Below are 21,631 nucleotides of genomic sequence, written 5' to 3'. Positions count from 1 at the left end.
TAAAGGGTGTGTGCGAGTAAGTTTTTTTTTTTTTTTTTTTTCCTCTTCCAGTTCAGTAACAACAAGAACAGGGAATTAATTTAAAGAAGATGGCCTCTCTTATGATTTACAGTTTGTTTTTATTTCATGAAGCCACTGAACCCCTTTACTGTAAATGATGGCCGGAGATGATGCAGATGGTGTTGCCATTGTGCACAAGCATGTTTAATGAGATGTAGTTCAAAGAATATTTGGAAAAGTATGACATGCTCTGTTCGTATCATGACAGCAGTGAAGATTCTCTCCGTAACTCCTGGTGTATGCAAGGAAATCAGTCCCTTTGTCGGGTATTTAGCACTTGGCTTCAATACAGTGTCACCTTCTGGCTGAGGGGCTGAATGGAGCCCTACTACTAACTCTCCTGCATAGCAATGACACAGAGAGGATACCAGTAAGGTCTCATTGATTTCCCTTACATTATTTTAACATATACTCACCCTGCTTACTGATGCTTTAGTGTAGTCACTGCAAACTTCCCAATCTACACTAATACAATATATTACCCCCCCTCACAATTCATTTTCAGCGTATAGTATTATTCATGAGACTTTTTTTTTTTTTGCACGTATGACTGAGATTGAGATCTTTGATTCAGACAAAGAAGGAAGGGTGGACAGAGGGTTTTCAAAACGCCTGTACTGTGTCTTCACAGTGAATAGTAAATGTTTCAGAGTTTAGCAAAGCACAAAGAGAATATCAAAACGTTCAACTGTTGGGGTGTTCCCATTACATAACCTTACATTTCTCAATTGAATTTTAAATTGAAAGTTAATATAAAGTTTATCAGCGCTAGACAGAAGTTATTGTGCAATAACGTGATCAGCTAAAAAAAGATTTTGTATTTCATTATAGAAATGTAGCACAAGCCTTTATGATAAGACTTAGAGTGACGAAAGAAAGAAAGAAACAAACAAAGAAACAGAAAGAAAGAAAGAAAGAAGATGGAGATGAGTAGCAACTACAACGCTGACAGCTTTCAAGCAAGAGTCAGTGGAGTAAGAGGGGGCATTCCCTCACTTCCTCGTTACCCCTCCCTCCTGTCCTTTCCGATCTGACCCTCACCATCACCCCCGACTTCACCTCCCTCATCACCCCCACCTTTACCTGAGCTTCGCATTTCCCAAGGGGCATTAAACTCACTGGCCCTGTTTGATTTAGGCAGGTCGGGTGTCAGTGTTCGCTACAAGCCCATGGTGAACCATGAATAATGGATCTGCCACGGGTCTGAGTCCCCTTGGGACTCCCAGCTGCCCCCTCCCCTCGCTCCTGCTGTGACTGGAATAGTCAATGTCCCATTAACAACCAATGATTCATAAAGGTTCCCACTGCCAGCGTGCGAGAAACAGGAAATGTGAAAGAGAGATTGTTAGCCTGCATTTTCCTTGTTTAAACATTCATTTTTGTATCCATCAAGAACATACATATACATAAAAACAAAGAGAATGGCAAGAAATGTCCACATTAAGGCCATTAGACATATGGTTTTGTTGAGTGAGGCAAAGAAGAAAGGTTTTCCTCTCTCGTGGCAAACATCTGCTTGGCTTCAAAGAATAACCGACATAACTATGTTTGTGTGCTAATTCCAAAGTATGTGTTTAAGCTTTTTTGATATAGGCTTATTATGATGCCCTAGAAGTAATGCAATGGTTATTGCATTAAGGATTTCAAGATTTCCAGCTTCACCGTTACCCAGGACATAAAACTCAAAGTCCCGCCTTAAGCTTCAAAAAGTCCCTGTAGCTTGTTTACATAATCTTTTGTTGATCCTGTTTCTCAAAATTTTGCAGTTCCCTTAACCTTAGTTTCCTTAACAAATCTGTGAGGGCACTGCATCGTTTGAGTGGTATGATTCAAGTTGAAGGACAATTTGATCTACACAAATGTAGGATACCTCTGCTGGAAAGAAAGCACGACAGCTGCTTCCTGTCGTTTTGTTTACAACACTTCCCTTTGTCCTTTTTTTTCTCCTTATTTTCCCTGAGGTGCAATCTACAAAAACCTACAGTAGCTTCTTCTTGATATAACATCTATTTCAAAGCATGTAGAGCTCTACAAATACTTCTTGCTTTACTTTAGAAATGTGCGCATTATATACATCTAAGAGAAAATCTGTGTCATTTAGAGTGTATGAGTTAATGCATCTTAAATCTCCTTTACATAAAATAAAATAAAAAAAATAAAGCATATTTCTGTGCTACTTGTGCTACAGAAGCAGCCCTCTGGATCAAATGTGGCATATCAACCAAACTTCAAAGAGGGTGAACGTGTTTGGAGAAAGAATTATTAGATATACACTAGATTTAATGTAGTTTGTGTCACTCTGTATGGACTTAATGATTAAAACGGTGCTTTGGTATTGATTGAAATGATGTAGGCGTGAGATCGGGTATATCAGAGGGTCATCAACTTGGCAGTAAAAAGGAATAAATTAATTAATAATTTTGCTAAGTGAAATCTATAATGGAAGACACACAGTCATGTATGAATGATTGATATCACTCTTACAATAGGCTAGCACCATGCTGCACTTGAAATTGCATAACAGATCTTCCTCATAATCAATATGATCAATCTCGTCATGGACAGGGATGTTTGCAGTGGTGTTTTCCAAACAGCCCTCCACTAATCCTCTGCAGCTATACCAGCCTACCACACTCCACTTTGTCATTTCACCTTCAACTCCCTTGGTCTCCTTTTCATCAGTCGTCTTTTCTCGCAATCTGCCACCTCCACTTCTTATATGTTGAAACATGTCAAGAAAGAACCAGGGGACACTTTCTCCATCAAACTGCTGCTGATAACTTCCTTTCCCCATAGCTGTAAAAGTGCAAAATCTATATTTCTAATTTACAGATAGGTGAAATGAATATCACCACCTGTTGTGGTGAGCAGCTAGATGCCATGTCAGTATCTGTTACATGTTTGTCTCTTTAGTATGCTTGTGCCTTCAACTATGCGTATTAGGATTTAGACATGCTGGGCAGAAATACAGAGAAAATGTGTTCATGAAGATGCATTATTTCCACTAGGAACCAACAAAAAATAACTTGGAGTTACTCTGGGGTTCTGTCTTATGACCAATGTGAGTATATCCAAAAGGCTGTGACAGGTGCATGGACAGTTGTCAGACTGACAAACCAGTCGCTGTGGACCCCCAAACCTTTTAGACATCACAAAGAACCAGGTGCACACACACACACACACACACACATTCACACAAATACAGAGGGTTTCATTGTTTTTGCATCAAACACTCTCAAAAGCACACACACACACACATGCCCACATACACATTTCAGTCTCCATTACTGAGACTTTATATGAAGCTTGCAATGTCACATTATGCACCATAAGTATGCAGGTAGAAGGGCAAAGACTCATACAGCTGGAACCTGTCTGTCAAATCATATCCCCAGCAGTAACACTGCACTGGGAAAGTATGGGGGATAATAAGCAAAAAATATGCTGCTTCACTTGACCAAATATGCTCTTTGAAGCCTATGTAAGTCAGAGTAAGTGGCCAAAACTATTTTGAATTCAGTCAATTCGAGAGGAGGGTATCATTTCGAATTCAAATGAGTGTTGAAACAAAGAGAATTGGTTTATTCTGCTAGGCCAAAGCCCTGTTAGACAACATTTTATTTAAAAAGCATCTCATGTTTCCCCAACCATAATTACCATTTTAAAGCTGGTACACCGCATGCAGCTGAAGAGGAGCTTCCGTGTCACATACATGTCACAAACATGCTATCACAGGACAGAAGTAAATGGGAGTCGAAAAAATGTCTTCTATTACAAACTACCACTTAAAGTGTCCTGTCTGCTGTTAATTACTGTACTTAGAGATGGGAAACAGCATACTTTGACAGTACAGCACTTTGTCCAGTCATGATCAGATGAGAAAGGAGCTTAGTAGTCTGAGAGGAGAGTCAGCAGGGGACATGTGTTAGCTCTGCATTTATAAACTCTGAATAAATGAAGACAGATTAGCTAGTTGTAACTGTGATGCTCATAGATGTCTTTTAGATATTATAGCAGTTTCAGCCTCGCGTACGCTTGGAAATTCTGCCAGACAAGTTGAAAATGTCAGCTGTCAGCTCGGGTGTTTGTCTATCATCTCTCAGTTGTTGTTGAATGCCCGTCTCAAACACATGTGACATACAGTGCGAATGAATTCCAAAAGGAGGAGAGGGTTTTTTTAGCCATGAGTCTTCTGACGAATTCCTGACAGACTTTGTGCACTTGAAAGGACTGACTCAAAACAAAACCACGAGATGTCAATGTTGACCACTGAGCCTCTACTGGATAATGGGTTTAGAAATACAGCATTGGATAGGATGGCAGAAAAAGCTGTATGGCTGTGTTTAAATAATAAATAAATATTATGAATGAACTGCGGACTGGATGGTTGAAAAATGGATAAAATTGATGAAAAAGATGACTGGACAGAGAATAGATTGAAGGTTTAGTTGGTAATCTCATCTTTCCTCCTTCATTTTGCACCTCCTCAACGTCCTAATTGGCTAGATAAGCAAACTGACTGGCCGAGAACACGAATGGCTAGATGTTAAATTAGCTTTAAGATTGTGAGGCATACTAAACTATAAGCTATCATGAGAAATGAAGGCCAGACATTTTATGTTTAAGTGCCAAACGCGCTTATCAATACAAGCTTAAAAGAGCTCTGAGCATAATTGTCCTGTTTATCAGTTCTATTCCAGGCTTTCTGTAGGCATTGAGCGAGGCCAATAAATACACCGGTACTGTAGAGTTACAGTGTAATACCCCATCTCACTTGATAGATCTCTAATAAACAGTGCATCCCTCACAAAAAAGAATTATGCTATCTATTCCAATGTCTTCTAGAGCGCAATGTCTCCCATACCAAAGCAATCACCAGAGGAGCCTATACAACACTGTCAGAATCATCATTTGTACGATGTTATACGTATTATATGATAGTGTGTGTAGGTGTGTAGTTAAGGCGAGTTTCACTGTTATATGTAACATGTATTTAAAATAAATGATTATGAACTATTTACCTACGCTTGCAAGTGATACATTTACACGAATGATTAAATTAAAAAAAAGATTATGGTGGGTGAAAGAGCAAGGTGAAATGAAATGTTTCTTTTCGTATGAACAATTGGAATATTAGTAATTTGGTGGCTCACTGTGTGTGTTGTAATTGCATAGTGAAATGTCAACACTGTGTAATTAAAACACAACATTTTAGGAAAAAATAAATTATACAAAGACAGCAAAAGATTCTGATTCAATATTTGCACCGATATGTCATCGTTTCGACCTGAACATTTTGAGTGATATTGGCTTTTGGGGCTGCAGCAAAAACTTTGCTGATTGTGACAAGATGATGAAAGATTAGGGAAAGGTTTCCACTAATAAATTCGATATGGTTGCACCACCAACGGCATATCTTACATTACATTACCTTTCTTGTTTGTTGTTTTTTGAGATAAAGCAGTGGTCTTCGAAGTTTTACGGTTCCTTAAACAGTCACTTGAGGCTGGCTATAGAAAAGGTCAACTTGTTCAACAAACGTGTTTACAACCTGGCACGAAAAAACAGTTTTGGTCATATAGCTTTTTTTTTTTTTTTTTATAGAACTCATCTGTTCAAATTGTATTAAGGCTTAAAAGTTATGCATGTTAACCAGCGTGGCCGCTTTGATTGACAGATGTGCGCAGTTACTGATGGCTTGTTCAGCCCAAGATGGCGGCAGACAGAGCCCCTATACTCTGAGCTTCACAACGACTGGGCGATGTCACGGATACAACGTCCATCTTTTATACTGCCTATGGGCAATTTTCATAAATCATTAGCAAAGATAATTTACTCAGTGAAAAAGATTTCAAGTTGAATTTCCGTAAAGGCAAGAGAGCATTAAAAAAAATCCATGCCCCATCTGAACCTTCTCTATATTATACAGTCTGAGTGTAGTGCTTTTTAATAGTGATGTAACACAACACAGTTCAACAGCACTCTTTAAATTCCCAAGCCACTTAAGCAGCTGTAAATCAAATAGCAAATAAATGGACCACTTTTCCAATTTTCAACCTAGACGACCTCAACAAACAAAGTGTTAGGTTAAAAACTCGCTCAGAGGTAAACTCTCTTATTCCTGTTGCCTTATAGTTGATTTGTCCTTGGCTTCTAGCTATTGGCCCCCACTGGCTTGCTAACATGAAAGCTCTGGTTGTTGACAGCTTGAGAGCGTGTGTACTCTGTGTCGAACTAAAATTAAAATATGTTGCCATGGTGCGAGGAATGTGTTTGATAAGTTAGCTAGCCCCATATTAGCCTGATGATTGTAGCGAACTGTCTTCATTTTGTATTCTATAAAACATTGGAATAGGCTAGTATGTTTGGTACATACAAACATAAACGCTGGCTGTAGTCTGCACATTTCAAAGTAATACAGTGTAAAGCACTGTTTGACTTGCATGCACTGGAACATGGATGCTCTACAAGAAAAAGGCTGACTGAAGTAAAGCACTGAAACACAACATTGTGGCTTTTTGTGGTTGACATATGTTTTTTCTTGCTCATCTACAGGAGTGTGAACCCTGTCTGCTTCTCCAAACTGGGGGCGTGTTGACTGCTGTCAGCTGTAGGTAATACACCGAGTACGGATAAGCACCTCATACAACTCCAATTAAAAACACCCAAACTATTTGTTACAGCAGCAAAAAATAGGCAAGTACAGTGATTGTTGCTTAATTGATGCTAATTAGTACATACACATTGATACAACTCCACAATAATGATGATGAGATATTTTATTTTAATTTTTTTATGTTTTTTTTTTTTTTTTACAAGAGTGACTACTACTAAAATAGGTTATACAACTGAATCCCACAAAGGCCTCTCTTTTATGTGTTGTAAAGAAAAACATTGCAGAGAATAAATCTGTTTTGACATTGAGTGAATTAGAAGAAACTGAGGGCAAAGTGATTGAAAAGAGAGATGATAAAGTGAAGAGGACCACAGCAGCGATTAATATCATTTGCCGGTAAATCCAGGTTTTGCCGGTTTTCCAATCATAGATGAAACTTGGAGCCAAAGCGGTACTGTGAACTGGGGCGGCTTCACAATCTCCTCGCTCAGAAGTATTGTTATGTCTCTTGGGTATTATCTTACAAAGCCCATTATGCCACAGAAACAAAGAGGAGACACAGTCCCAGAACTGTAGCAACTCTAGTGTGCATGCGAACGTGCACACACAATACACACTGACACTCACACGCATAGTGGTTTAATCTTTGCAAAGATATGTATTATCAGTACAAATCCCAGCGTGTCCCTGGATTACTGATACGTGTGCATGCAGCTGTGCACCATTAAAAACAGATGTGACATCTTCATGTCATAAATTTCCTGAGACAGATAATGTGAGTACAGCAAATTCAGCAATGTGTAAACAATACATAAAAAAATAAAAAAAACGCCCAAACACTTACACCACATCACCCACTGAAGCTTGTAATTTCTTGTGGATGTTCAGTGAATTAAGCCAGTACAGTCATAATCACTGGTGCTGTCAGAGGCATATGCACTTGCTCATTCAGATGTGAGCCTGGTCTCCCACAATTTTGTTAAATGAGCACTCGTGTTGCAATATAAATATATGCACTGTACACTAAATTGCAGATTGCGCTTCGGTTCGGTGGAATTAAAATTTAAGGTTGAGGTCAGTCACTCATTTCTCTAATTTCTAGTCGATCATCATCCAGCTCAAAAGGCCATTTCCAAGCATGACCCTTGAGCCTTTCGGACAACTGGTGTTGCTGGTGACAAATCATCTTATATAAATACAGTACCATGTATAAGTACTATGCACTGTATATGATGTAAGACTATGAAGGCTGTGCTGTTCATAATAAAGAAGTACAGTCCTGCTCAAAATGTCACAACCATGGGAACTGCTCAAAGACATTTCAAATCTGCAACCATCAACCATCTAAAAGCTCAACTTATGTATGTTTTAGAGTCTAGTCAACACTTGTGTGAAAAGAGCCTCAGCTCACTGGAGAGGGAACAAAACCGTCTTGGCAGATCTGCTTTGTAACCTTCCTAACTTTGTTGGATGAGCCTCTGAGAGATTTAAGGTTTTTGTAGGATTGCAAATCTGAGAAGGAACATGCTCTTGAGAGTGTCATGCAGTACATGATCCAATCTGATGCTTGTGGTGTTCACTGTGTCTTTTCCTTCTCTCTGAGTTGTTTTTATAGCTTTTAAGAGTAGAGGTACTGATGCACAGATTGAGTGACTATGACCTTGAGGCTTACTGTGTATTTTGGATTTTTCAGCAGGTTTATAGCTGTATACAGTTGAAGCAGTCAGCCTGCAAAGTCAGCAGATCTTATTACCCGACATCACACCCGTCATTTGTTTGTATGTTGACACACACCATATATTATTTATCATGTTAATAATGGCTTGCATTGTTGTTTCAAATTTGTTTCTCCTGTTCCTCCTACTTGCACATTTGTACAAAGGACATCATGTTTTTTAGATAAGCCGAAAATAAGAAAGTAAAAAAGCAATAGCTCCTGCGTACGACTCCCCTGAGCAGGTAGTGTTGGTGTTCTTCTTCTCTGGCATTATATCTACATTAAAGTTTGAAATGTCCTTTCAATTGAAAATTAGGTTCTTAGCATACTTGTGAAGGTCCCAAAGCAAGCACTATTGGGAGGGAGAAAAAAAAAAACCTTCATTTCTCTATTTTATTCTTACTTTTTTCTTCCCTTTCAACACCTCTCTTCATAGTTTTTTGTTTTTTCTATGAACAATCCAGCTGGTTAAATGGATAAATTAGTTGACTGCAAACATATGCAAAAGCAACATATTGTTTGTTTAAGTGGATTATTACAGGCTGCTTGTAAAACGTACTGTAAACGACTTGCACAGAACAGAACATTTCTATGATAGGTTGACTCCATGCCATTTTATATACATGAATAGCTCATCTAATATTCCGCTAACATGTTATTTATGCAGCTTCCTGTGAGATGGCTTAATGAAGACAATAGGTGTTTTTCTTTAGTGCCTGTTCACTGTAGAACATCAAGACATGTGATATTTGTGAGCGTGATTGGTAACTTGCAACATACGACTCCATTTGATCAAACGGTGAAAATGCTTTATTCACATCTGAAAGTCAGCTTATCATTATTTTAGATTTAATATTCAGCTGTCACATTTGTATCAGCTCTTTCCTACATTCATTTCCATCATTAACTAATGCTGCATCAGACCTCTTTTTTTAAATGACATATTAATACTAATAACAGAACAACTAATGACATTGTAAATGTTAAAATATATGAGATGTCACTAAAATGAATAATCCAATTACTGAAATTATTAGATTTTAAATATACTGAAGTTTACTCTTGAAGTTGATGATTAAAATGTTAATTTTGGTTGAAATTAAATTAGTTGTGCTATGATAAAACATTAGTTAAATGCAAATGCAAATGTCAATAAATAACTGCAACGTGTATACATGTGCTAGCTAAGAAACTAGAAATAACTCTTATACTAGAATGCAGATTATCTTAATATTCAGTGATACTGCCATTGATATTTCTTGGTTCCATATTTATGAGGGGTAAAAAGCATTTTTTTTTTTTTCCAGAGAGCATGGCTGTGACTAGACCTTTACATCTTCAGTTGGGAATGTCGGAATGAGGAGGCGAAAGAGCATGGCCCATAATTTCTTCATCCATTTATCCACTGCAGGTTCCACCTCCTCATTCCGACATTCCCAACTGAGAACCTGCAGTGGATAAATGGAAGAAGAAATTATGGGCCATGCTCTTTCGCCAGGGCTTAAATTGGACAGTGGAATAAACCTTAATATGTCATCACTATGACTCAACATGACACCTCACTGGTCATTAAGCAGACAAATGATGGTCTGGGCTAAGCAGAGCTGAGGCAGTTGGAAATGTTGCAGGTTGTTGCAAGAGAACCAAGAAAGAGAAGCAGAAGCAACCTGCAACCTTTCAAAATGTCAACATTGGGCTACCAGATGAAGCTAGAAAAACATGTGTATGTCTACAGGGAACTTAATCTAACCCGGATGTCTTTGGCCTGTCTAAAGAAAGTGGAGGACTAAAAGGAAACCTCTGCACACATGGAGATAACATACAAACTCTGCACTTAAAGAACCGTAATCATTTCTCTTGATGTAAGGCCACAATTCTAAGCACTGAGCCACCTTGAGCCACAGATACAGACAGAGAGAACAGAGGGACAATTGAAGAATTATGAAGCAAGTCATAGAGGAGACAGAAAGAGAATGAGTGCATAAGACAGAGAGATAGAGACAAAGAAAAGAAAAGGCCATCTTATAATCTGAGCTGTATTGTGAACAGATAACTATGGACACAATTTCCAAACGCAGGAGCTCAACATTTTATCTTAAAGCCTTTAGCTTAAGAAAAGACAAGATTAGTGTACACAACATATCCAATTGCAGTGACCTGAATGCAAAAATGTCGAAATGTCTCACATTACACATCATTTTCCATTTATTTTATTTAATTTTGGTGCCATTTCATCCAGCTCGTGTAGCATTGATTTTTACAGTCACTCCAAACACCAAACGTCCAGAGCACAATGAGCATCGAGATAACGTTGAATAAGTGATATTTGACTTTTATGCAAGTTTCTCATTGTCTGCTACCAAGGGAGTAATGAGGATTATGTCAACGTTTCATGACTTCTTAACAATATAGCCTTTTTCGTACCCACTTGGGAACAAGTCTGGAGGATATTATTGAATTTTGCTCCATTGTGAGGTATTGTGGAGATTATGCTTTTCCTATTGAAAGGGGAAAAAAATGAGATATAACTCAGCATTATCAGGTATTTGTCTGGTATGCTGAGCTGAAGGCTTTGTTGTCCAGCAGAGACAGCTCAATTGATGGATTCCTGGCCATAATCTGACGGTGATGTAGGGTGATTACTCAAGCAGACTGACCTCAGTGCATGTTGGTGCCATCACACAGAGAAGCCTCAAGGGCTGCCGCAGAGTAAAGGGGTCTATAAATGATGATTAGGACTCATAATGATGACATGGGAGATGTTTCTTGCACATTTATGACCTCTAACAGCAGTAAATAGTACTTACTTAGGTGTTAGTGTTAGTTTAATTGGTTCCCCACAACATGCTAAAATTCTCTTCTTTTCTTTTTTTACAAGGGAAGAAACATTCGCTGGCACGCTGCATTACTCTTAATGCATTTATGTGTATGTACATATTTGTCTGTGTGCATGTTGGTGTGTGTGTGTGTGTGTGTGTTTGTTTGTTCATTTGCACGATTGTGTGTAAGCATGCTTTACAAACAGCTAATACCATTAGTAAGATTGTGCAATGATCCCCATGAGTGTGTTCCTTATGCATAATTCAGCAAACACAGAAAAAAAAGAAAACTTTAAAAATCCTTTTTGGGGTTTGCGTACGTTGGGTGGCAGTAAGACAAAAGAGCATTAGGGAGTATTTTATAAAACCATACCATACACATCATACTTAAACTATTCAATCTTCCACCCCTTTTCCAGAGAAGAAAATTCCACTGCCCAATCAAACTTGTAATTTTTGCATCGCATCATACTTTAGTGGCTCATTTTCTCATGGCTGAGACAAGGATTTGCTCATATGGCTCAGCATCACTTTAACCACAATTATTTAAGGATGTCTTTTCTATTATGCCTCTGCAAGGTGCCAGCTGCATCACATTGGAAAACAACTTACACTTCCAAGTCCCTAAAAGGTCTGTAATGAGAGTTATTACTTTGCCCGGAGGAAGTGATATCCATGCAGGCTGCAGACACATTTCTTGAAGCTGCCATTTACTACACACCTGCTGTTCCCTGTCAGTCCATGTACAATGTTAGTGTTATATATTATTACAGTTCAAATGTTATTATAATATTGTACCTCTATGAGTTCTGCATTATGCTTTTTATAATATTAACAATAGTATTCACCATCTCCCATTTTCAATGCTGCAAAGCAGAAAGTGGAAAAGAGCTGCTAATGCAGTCTATAAAGCGAGTGATGTCTGCTATAGTTTGACAGCTATGTACATTTTCTATTGCTGTGACAAGTAGTGTACATGACATTATATGATAATACATTTTTCACTTTACATCAGCATTGTGACTACTATAAAATACTGCATGTTTTCTTATTCAGTTTTTAATTGTCACTTATTAGATATTGTACCTTCTGAAGAACAAGACAAAGGAAATATTACTGTTTTTGCAATCAGTTCCATGTTACACACCAAAATCATTATCCTAGAACTATTCATCAGCCACAAGATTAAAATGTCAGAGAGAGATGGTAATGAGAAAGAGAGAGAGAGAGAGAGAGAGAGAGAGAGACAAAGACAAAGAAAAGTACCCAAAGCCTGTGTTAGCCACGCAGAGGTGCCAACTGTCTGTTGCTAGGCTGAATCATCAGACATTCAGCTTTGCTGTGTAATTTTAACACATGTACAAATTCTGTATTGATGTTTGCCATTGTCTTATCCACTTATTCCTACTCAGGGTCACAATGTGTTGGAGCCATTCCCAGCATAGATTGTAAAGAAGGTTGGAAAATACCTTTGACAAGTTGCCAGCACACAGATGGACTGACATAGATAGACACTCACTTGCACTCAATTTCAATGAATGGGCAATGTGTGGTCTCCAATCAACCTGTAATGCATGAATTTGAACTATGGAAGGTAACTAGGGCAGCTGGAGGAAACCCAGAAACGTAGATTACTCTTTCTCTGAGCCACCTTGCTGAGCTTTTGTGCATACTAAATTATTATAAAACAACTGATCTAATGGGACGCATTTGGATAAAAACTACAGGGAATATTAGTAATATTTAGTCACAAGGTTAACAATCTGGCGTTTTTGTCATCCATTTATCTTCTGAAAACAGGTGAGCTGTTGACATAAAATAGGATTCTTTTAATAATGAAGCATTTCATAGTCTGGTTTGCAGGCCAACTAAACTGCAGAGAGAGGTCTTTACTGTCATGGCTGTACCTGAGTCACTCTGTAAGTCTCTGAAACTGACAGCTCATCATAAATCTCATTTCAGGGACACTCGTTGTCAATGAGCATCCTCAGTCTGCAAAAATGTCACCTTATACTGCCAGTAGATAATCATAGATAAGACAAGAGCTAAAAAAAAAACATGAGCCTCCTCTGTCAAACAGAATAAAACTCATATTTACTTACATTACAGTCAGTTGGCAAGAAGAGAAAGAAACAACAAAAAAAACACTATTGAGCGTAGACTGCTTACTTATTAAAATGACCCCAAAGCCTATTTTCACACTGGTTTGCATGCATGAATCTGGAAGCAAACAGAAAAATATGATAATAACTTATTCTTCTTCACATCACCTCTAATCCTTTGTTCATGTTAATCTCTCGCAAAAATCCCTTCATATCTGTGTGCAAGTGTGTTTGTGCATGGACATGTACAGTATGAATGCAGTGAATCACTGCGTTTGTGAGTCTCAATACACACCAAATATTTCAGCCTCAAAAAATGTGGATGACTTTCCCTTTCTTGGCAGCCTTCATCCCTCCAAAGCCGACACTGACGCAGAAATACGCCACCGCATAAGCTCTGCCAGTGGGGTTATGCCAGACTCCGAAGAGGAGTCTTTGTGAACCGTGACATCCAGGTGAAGAAGTGTCTGTTTACAAAACAGTTGTTCTTCCCACTCCAGTGCAAGAGGCGCAATCCTAGACCTGCAGACCAGCTACAGAAGGCAGATTGACTACCTGGATCTCATCACTGAAGATGGAATCCTGCCTCCAGGAAATCATGCACATTAGGTAAAAAGGAACAGAAACAACTGAACACTAAACATGGAAATAGCGTTCTTCATCCATCAACAATGTGATGTAAATCAGCTGCAACATGTTCATCTTAAAGCAGAGCTTCTTATTCTCAGCTGTATGCCAAGGTGCAGGTTTCTGACACACAGGATAAGATGGTCAGCTCATGATTTTAAAACACCATGAAAGTTCACATAATGTTTAGCAAATGCATTAGTCTGCCTAAACGTCCTTTGTTAAATTCACTGCCCAAAGGTCCTTTGATAGTTTCATTCACTGCACATTTGAAAGCATGTATTCAGATGTAGTTTGAACTCTCCATTCAGCAGTGGCCCCCTTTTTACTCCAAATGGCTGAAAAGACTGATCCCAGATCAACTGATTTTACTGCATCATAAGGACAGATGGACTCAGCAGCTGTCTGATTCTTGTTAGTGTCCATTTTCTCCCCTTGCTGCTTAATTCTTTGTTGCATTGGTTCAGTTGGGAATTACAGAAATGTATCTGCAATCTTCAAAAATGTGAATCTAACCAGTGCTGTGCCCTCCGACTTTTTTAGTTTGAAAAAAAAAAAAAAAAAATTCTTATCATTAAGAGAAAAATCTTTGAGCTACTTTCAAATACAAATATAAGATCATTAAAGCACCCATCACCCAGTATTGATTTTTTTTAGCATCTGTAGCTGATTCTGGATATTCTATTAAGCAAAATACATTTAGAAAGGTTTGTATGAACGTTCAAATATTAATCAACCATTTCATCTTTTCCTGAGAGTTAGATCGATACTGCTTTCATATATGCTACATATGAAGCCAGAACCAGCAGGCAATTAGCTTATTTAGTTAGAAGTTACTCTAAACTTTACTAATTAACATGACATTAGGTCCTGTATAGAATTTCCTGTATCACAACCTGTCTAAACGTCTGCCTGTGGTCAGACTAAACAAGTATGATATAATGTTAATTTAAAAGTAAACAGCATATTGTTATATTTATATATATATATATATATATATATATATATATATATATATATATATTATATATATCTATAACTATATTATTTTTAACCTGAGAACTTTATGAATAAAGATGATATTTTGAACAGCACAGTAGACCATAGTAAAGACCTTGCTCCAACACTGCTACAACAAAGAGCAAAGAAACCTGTATTAGTAGCCTATTTCATCACAAGTAAAAGCATAAAAAAAATAGCTGGGTTTCCTCAGCAAAGCCACGGGATTCGGGAAATTTGGATCAAAGTGTTGCCTGTAACCCTCTCCTTGAAATCAGGTACAAACAGGGCTGTACAACCAACCATGGAGCCTGTCCACAACCCTCAGCTCTCTATCTCCTTCCAAGTGATTCCATCACAGAGCTCAAGAGTTAATATGGCTGATGCAGTCCATGCGCGGAGGGGGTAATGAAGTGACTAAGGGCTGACCGTCCCTGACCGGCGACAAGACAGCAGGTGCAAGCGGGGAGGGGTGTGTGATATGTGTGTGGAAGTGTGTGTTTCTGAAAGACAGGGAGTGAGAGTATACTAAGCTTGCTGAGAATGAACCAGGCCCCTAACCACAGGTCCAGATCAATTAGTTGGCCTAATCTGTCCCCTCTCTGTTAGCCATAAAGATCCCCTGCATGGTTTACCCTGTCATTTTCACTGCTACTGAACCGTCATCTATCAGCCTCCCTCTCTGTCTCTTTTTTCTGTTTACCACTCTCTCCTCATCTTTCTCTCTCTCTCTCTCTCTCTCTCTCTCTCTCCCTCCCTATGTCTATCCAAGCCATCTCTCTCTTTAGCCACTACGTTTATGCTCCAGCTTGGTAAACGGTAATCAATGTCTCACAACGGTGGACTGCTTCATCCAAACGATTTTTCAGGAGGACTATGTGTGTGTGTGTGTGTGTGTGTTTGTCTGTGTGTATGTGAGAGAGAGACAAAGCGAGAGACAGACAGAAGGGAAAGGGAGAGACAGAGTGACAGATAGAACTTTTACTGTACTGTACTGTTTGTGTGTGTGTGTATTTCGTATGTAAGTACGCATCTACCTTTGTATATTTATGATTTGTGTGGGTCTATGCGTGTTGAAAAATGTGTGAAAATGCCGCCTGGAATTGGCACTGACTCCAGGAGCTCACAGTAATGCATTCACTTTTGGTACATAAATCACAATCAGCTCATTCTGCCATCTGGGTTACTGCTACATGGCCCTTGTAATGTACACGCTGGTTAGACCACCGGCTGAATAAATGAGGAGTCCAGGATACAAAGCAGATATGTGTCTGTAATGGACAGTAAGGTGGTGAATTTATTCCGTTTCCTTTTTTTTCTCTCAGAGAAAAGGTCTTTTATACTGTATCACATAACTGGTAAGTTGTGTCTTTGCATACATCTAACACTCAGCTGTTGAAAACTGCTTGAAAACTGTGTACAGGGCCTTGACAAAAAAATAAAAAATAAATAAAAAACACGTTCCTACTGTGGGTATGATGGCTTTGGTAAAGAAATACTGTAAATGACCATAAGCATTCCTCTCTAAGTGAATTGCACAATGTTACAGACATTTGATGAGAATTCTAAATATTATTTCAGCGTGGCAGAAAGCACTCTAAAATGTCTGAACACTTAACTTTCTTACCTGTGAAACTGTGAAAGGATTCACACAGTATGTCTTCAAAATATTATGCACTGTGAAAAACAGTATTCTATGTTGTCATTCCATGATAGTACAGTAATAGCATTGTTCATGACCATACGAATAAAATAAAGACAAGAATACAATCTTGGAAAGGTGTAATGTTGAAAAGAAAGGAAAAGAACTCTGCCTGAAGTATTGCTAATCTGTACTCTATTTTCATCCTTTTGTAACCAACAAAAATCAATTTTCCAAACACAGGGTCAATAAAGGTCACAGTCCTCACCCAGAGGTCCTGCCTCTTTGACGGATTCCTGTACAGATCCGGATCTAATTGGAAAATTAAAGTCATTGATTGGCTTTTGGGACTAGAGGCATTTCTCTCACTTTCCCAAACACCAATTAGCTCAGGATAAATGATAAACTGAGGCATGCCAGCAGTCTCACAAACACACACACACACATGCAGGCACTGTACGTGTGCATGTACACCCCAACACACCACCAAGAACACAGACACCCTTAAGGAGTAAACTTGAGAATTTCTAACCTCAGCCAAGGTCACTCCGTAATATCCAAGCTTAAAATGTACCGTAACCCCACGGTCACAAATTATATTGTGCAATATGAAGCACACACACACACACACACACACAAGTCCTACTACTGGGAATAGCTTATATTTCATCCAGATACCACAGAGATGAAGAGGCTGTCTTTCTGCAAAAACAAATATCAAGTTGGGATGGGAGGTATTAGATCAATTTTGCTGTTGTGACGTGTGTATGGCAGTGCATTGTCTTTTCATATCAATCACAGCACAATGAATTTTTATTTTTTTCCCTCTCTTTAATGAGCGCCTCAGCTACCATTTCTCCGTTTAATCAGCAACCGTTTGACGAGTTACACAAATGTCATGTGATATTCAAGTAAATCTAAATGTCATTTGCAGACACCACAGATGAGTGTCAGTACAATCAAACGATTTGTGCCATCGATCAACTTACAGGCATCAAAATGCAATGAAAGGTTGTGCACTAAGGAGAAAGCTGAAATACAAATACTCTGCCGAAAGAGAAGCATGTTGCACACAACTTGGATCTGGTCCACAGCAAAATGTGTTAAACAATTTGATCTGTGGATATCCAGTAGTGATGATTAACATGATTTAATATAAAATGACTAAACTCGAAGTCATTAATGCTGATTTTTTTTTATTTTTTTATCAGCATCAGCAGTAGAACATAACTAAAAACTATTTAAAAAGAGGAAGGACCGACTGTTTTTTGCAACCCTTACGAGACTTTAACATTTTTATTTATTTATTTTTTTTTTATCCCCAACAACTGCATCTCTGAAGGAATATCACAAAGCCGGATTAACTCCAGTTCAGTGCATTGTTTCCTGAAAAAACAAAAGGAACGTTTTAATGGTAGTGTGCGTGTCCGCATTCAGTCATTCAACAACGTGGCTTCAGTGCACAGTGGCACACATCCAACTTCCCCTAAATGCATCCTGTTGGCGCATCAAGTGGCTGCAGTCCTCGGAAACGCATCCCGCTGTGCAGGAGGTCCGTACAGTCGGTCCCTTACATCCCTCTAGTTTCATTTAGTCAAGTCAGCAGTGTTGTTGCTACGATTAGGGCTGTCCTGCATGTTCACGCATATCTATGCTCTTGATTACAGCCAATTCTTAACACTGGAGAATTAAAAAATAAAATAAAAATCATGCCACACGGAATGCGCACTGCTGCCCAAAGCTTTCCGTGTAGATAAATGGATGCGATTATCGACGTACAGTCATATCACAGTTGACCTGCCGGGAACAATTTCATACTTCACCATAACCTAAACCCCGTTACAATTCGCCTCTTTTGCCGTTTAATACGATCGGAATCACGGCTGGTCTCCTGCGCATCGCTCATTACCGACTGCACTAACCCGCCGGTAATTTGTGTTAACAAGTGGCAACAAGTTATGTGGTGATGTTCAGCCTTGAAGTAGGCATGGGGAAAAAAAGCTTCAATAAAATGCAAAAAGACACCATTCTGCACCTTCATACACGCACACGCACGCACTCACAATACAAGCACACAAAAATCACCGTGCGTGCGTTTATGCAATTTACCTCCATTGCGGTGCACACAAAACTCCTACAGTGAGATGTCGAAAGGCATCATCCAGCTGAGTCGTATGTTAAAAGACCGAGCCACGGCAGAGCGAACTTTCCCATTAAATTAACACCCCCCCCTCCAAAGTCCTACCTTTGTTATCGGGTGGCTGAAACAAATGGCTCTGCCTTGACAAGTTGCAGAGGGACGCCGTGATGGCTATTCAACTTGCTGCTGCTCCCGGAATGAAAGGTATACGATCCCCTGTGTGATAACAAAAAAAAAAGAAATGTGAGGGACGGACGCTCTGTGCGCCCTGTCTGCCACCGCGCTGCGCGTCTGGAGTCTCCGTTTCGAAAAGCGCAGAAAGAGGGACGTTCTCGACACGGCACGGTGTGGAAAGCCCCTGCTGGTGATGGAGGGAACCTACAAATGAAGTGGTGGAGAGAGGGAAAGAGAGAGAGAGAGTAGTAGTAGTATGGCGATCAACGGAACCGCCAATATAAAATATCCTGAGAATTAAGAAGTATTTTTCTTTTGACCCAGCTCCTTTGACAGACCAATATCCTCTCTGGTATTTCGACAGTGTAAATTGACTGAGTGTCTGAAAGCCTACAAGTGTGTGCAGTCTCCTAAAAAAAAAAAAAAAAGATATGCTAAATACTGTAGATTGATGCCTTTCTCCTTAAATGACACCCTCGTGTTTTGGGCATAATGGCAGCACTGTGCATTTATGCATTATTACAATCATCGCAATCACAGTCAACAGACCAGAAAGAGATGCTTGCGTTTGTTTGTGTATTCTGAAAGAGAACAAAAACAGAAAGCTGAAACATAAACTGAATCCATAACTTCCAGAGCTTTTAGGGCTTTGGCAAAAAAAAAAAAAATAAGGAGATTTCTCCAGCCAGAGCCTGGCTTGTTTTCAGATTTTGTTATTCACTTACATTCCTCAACTTCACTCCTCAGTGGCAACTCACTACAGAAGTGTGCATTGTAATTTACTGTGCAGTGATGTATGTAAATTGTTGAATTTTTGCCAGTGTAAAGAATGAGTAAGGGCTGTACCACCTTTTTTTTGTTACCTGCATGAGTGGCAGAAAACAACAGTAAGCAGAAATTAAGAAATGCTGGAACACAATGGACTGTGATGAAGACCGGAGGTGGTATTCAGATTAATTTTCTTTGAGTATTTGAGAAGGTGGAAATGTCAAGTATGCCTGCTTCCTTGAAGTGGTTCACCTGTTAATCAGAGCGTGCATGTGTGTGTGTGTGTCTGGGAAATAGGCATTGAGGGACAAGAATGTGTGAAAGAGAGAGAGAGACTTAGACAAAGAGAGATAGAGATAGAGAGAGAGAGAGAGAGAGAGAGAGAGAGAGAGAGAGAGAGAGGGGAGGGGGGGGGGGGGGAGGTTTTTTGCTGCAGATTATCTACCATCACAACCAGCTGGAGTCTCTCAGAGGCTCAGTCAGCAAGGTTAGGAGGGTTAGGACACCGATGTACCAAAAAGCCATTGTGCGGAGGCTGTTCACAGCGAGGTGTTGAACAGAGGAGGGAAGACTCGGAGAGAGAAAGAGGGGAAGAACGGGGGGAGTCAGAGAGGGGCAGAGAGTGAGAGAGAAAGTCATATCATCTTAAAGTAAGGCTTAATGTAACTGGCTGTTTAGAAATTGATAATTCAACTTTCAGAAACACAGACAAAACAGTAGAAATCGTAAATTCATCAAAAATGTGCTACATAATGATTATGTTAGCATTTGTATTTTTGTTTAATCATAAAGTTATCACATTACCAATTAGCAGCATTTGGGAGCCAACATAATGTTGGTATTATACTGTCAGTTTTTTTCTTCTCTTATCACCACTTTCATTGATGATCCATTTTATCCAGGTTTGGCATATGTTCATGATCAGGATTTTTAGATGATCTGTTAATTGCCTGAAGTTGATGAGGTGTAAGTGTTGATTTCTCTCTTTTTTTTTAGAGCTGACAACATGCTAATTGGCATCTTAGCTTCCTATCTTTTCCATTAAATGTCCAAATTAATTTGTCTATCTCCTGCCTGACCTTTAAGGAGTCACAATTACGATTTTTTCATTTATTTTGCCGTAGCCGTTTGCTTGTCTCTCAAACTGAAATTGTCTGAAAGGACAGAATTGAATTACATACATTTCCCTTGTAGCTTATGCTTCAGTATACTTGCTGTCTCTGGTCATTTTACCTAGCCAGCTCTCAGGGGTGGAATTGCTGACTAAGGACGTGTCTCTTGAATATTCCATTTTTCCTCAGCAGTAAGGTGTTGAAACACTGCCTGTGCCTATCGCTCAGGCTCATAATGCAAACCGGAGACCAGCAGCTACAAACATAAATATCTGTGGATATAGTACTGTACGACACAACCAGCAGCAGATCAATACAGGACAGTGAGAGAGAGAGAGAGAGAGAAAGAGAGAGAGAGAGAGAGAGAGAGAGAGAGAGAGAGAGAGCAAGGGGGCATGGGTAAAAGGTCTATAGATGGTAACTGTAGTGTTGCCGGGATACTTCACCATCGCAGTAATTTATACTATATACTACATATTCTACGTGGAAATGATTATAAACAAAGGTACTAGTCAAAGGTTACTGAAGCAATCTATTCTATTCTAATCTTGTCACATTTCCTATTGTGTATTATAGACATCTCCTCTCATGATTCTATCCATGCTCACACTTCAATATTGCTTTTGCCCAGTCTGTAAACAATAGCCTACTAGGTTGAAACCACTTGAAGGAGACCCAAATCCTTCCAATTTTCAGTATCAAAAGAAAACCAGCTGGTTTAAAACACCTCTTGCTCACAGACCGACATCCTAAACCAACTCAGCATGATTACATGTGCAGCTCAGAACAGTTACTAGCAGCATTGTAACTGTCAGATTGTGTTACATACTATAAGGGTCAGACGGTGAAAATGCT

The 21,631-nt window shown here is 39.1% G+C and overlaps 1 protein-coding gene across 1 annotated transcript in view; it reads right to left on the bottom strand.

The window, feature by feature from the left end:
• The window catches only part of cdh22 (cadherin 22), a 142,182-nt gene extending 123,093 nt beyond the window's left edge, over nucleotides 1-19,089 (bottom strand). The window contains exon 1 of the mRNA XM_027279848.1: nucleotides 18,828-19,089. The gene's annotated coding sequence lies outside the window, so the exon portion shown is untranslated. The remainder of the gene's footprint in view (nucleotides 1-18,827) is intronic.
• Nucleotides 19,090-21,631: the final 2,542 nt, after the last annotated feature.

This window comes from Larimichthys crocea, chromosome VI (genome assembly GCF_000972845.2).
Source record: "Larimichthys crocea isolate SSNF chromosome VI, L_crocea_2.0, whole genome shotgun sequence".
Taxonomy (NCBI): domain Eukaryota; kingdom Metazoa; phylum Chordata; class Actinopteri; family Sciaenidae; genus Larimichthys; species Larimichthys crocea.
Note: the sequence above shows the minus strand (reverse complement) of the source record. Positions and strands in the feature narration are given on the sequence as shown.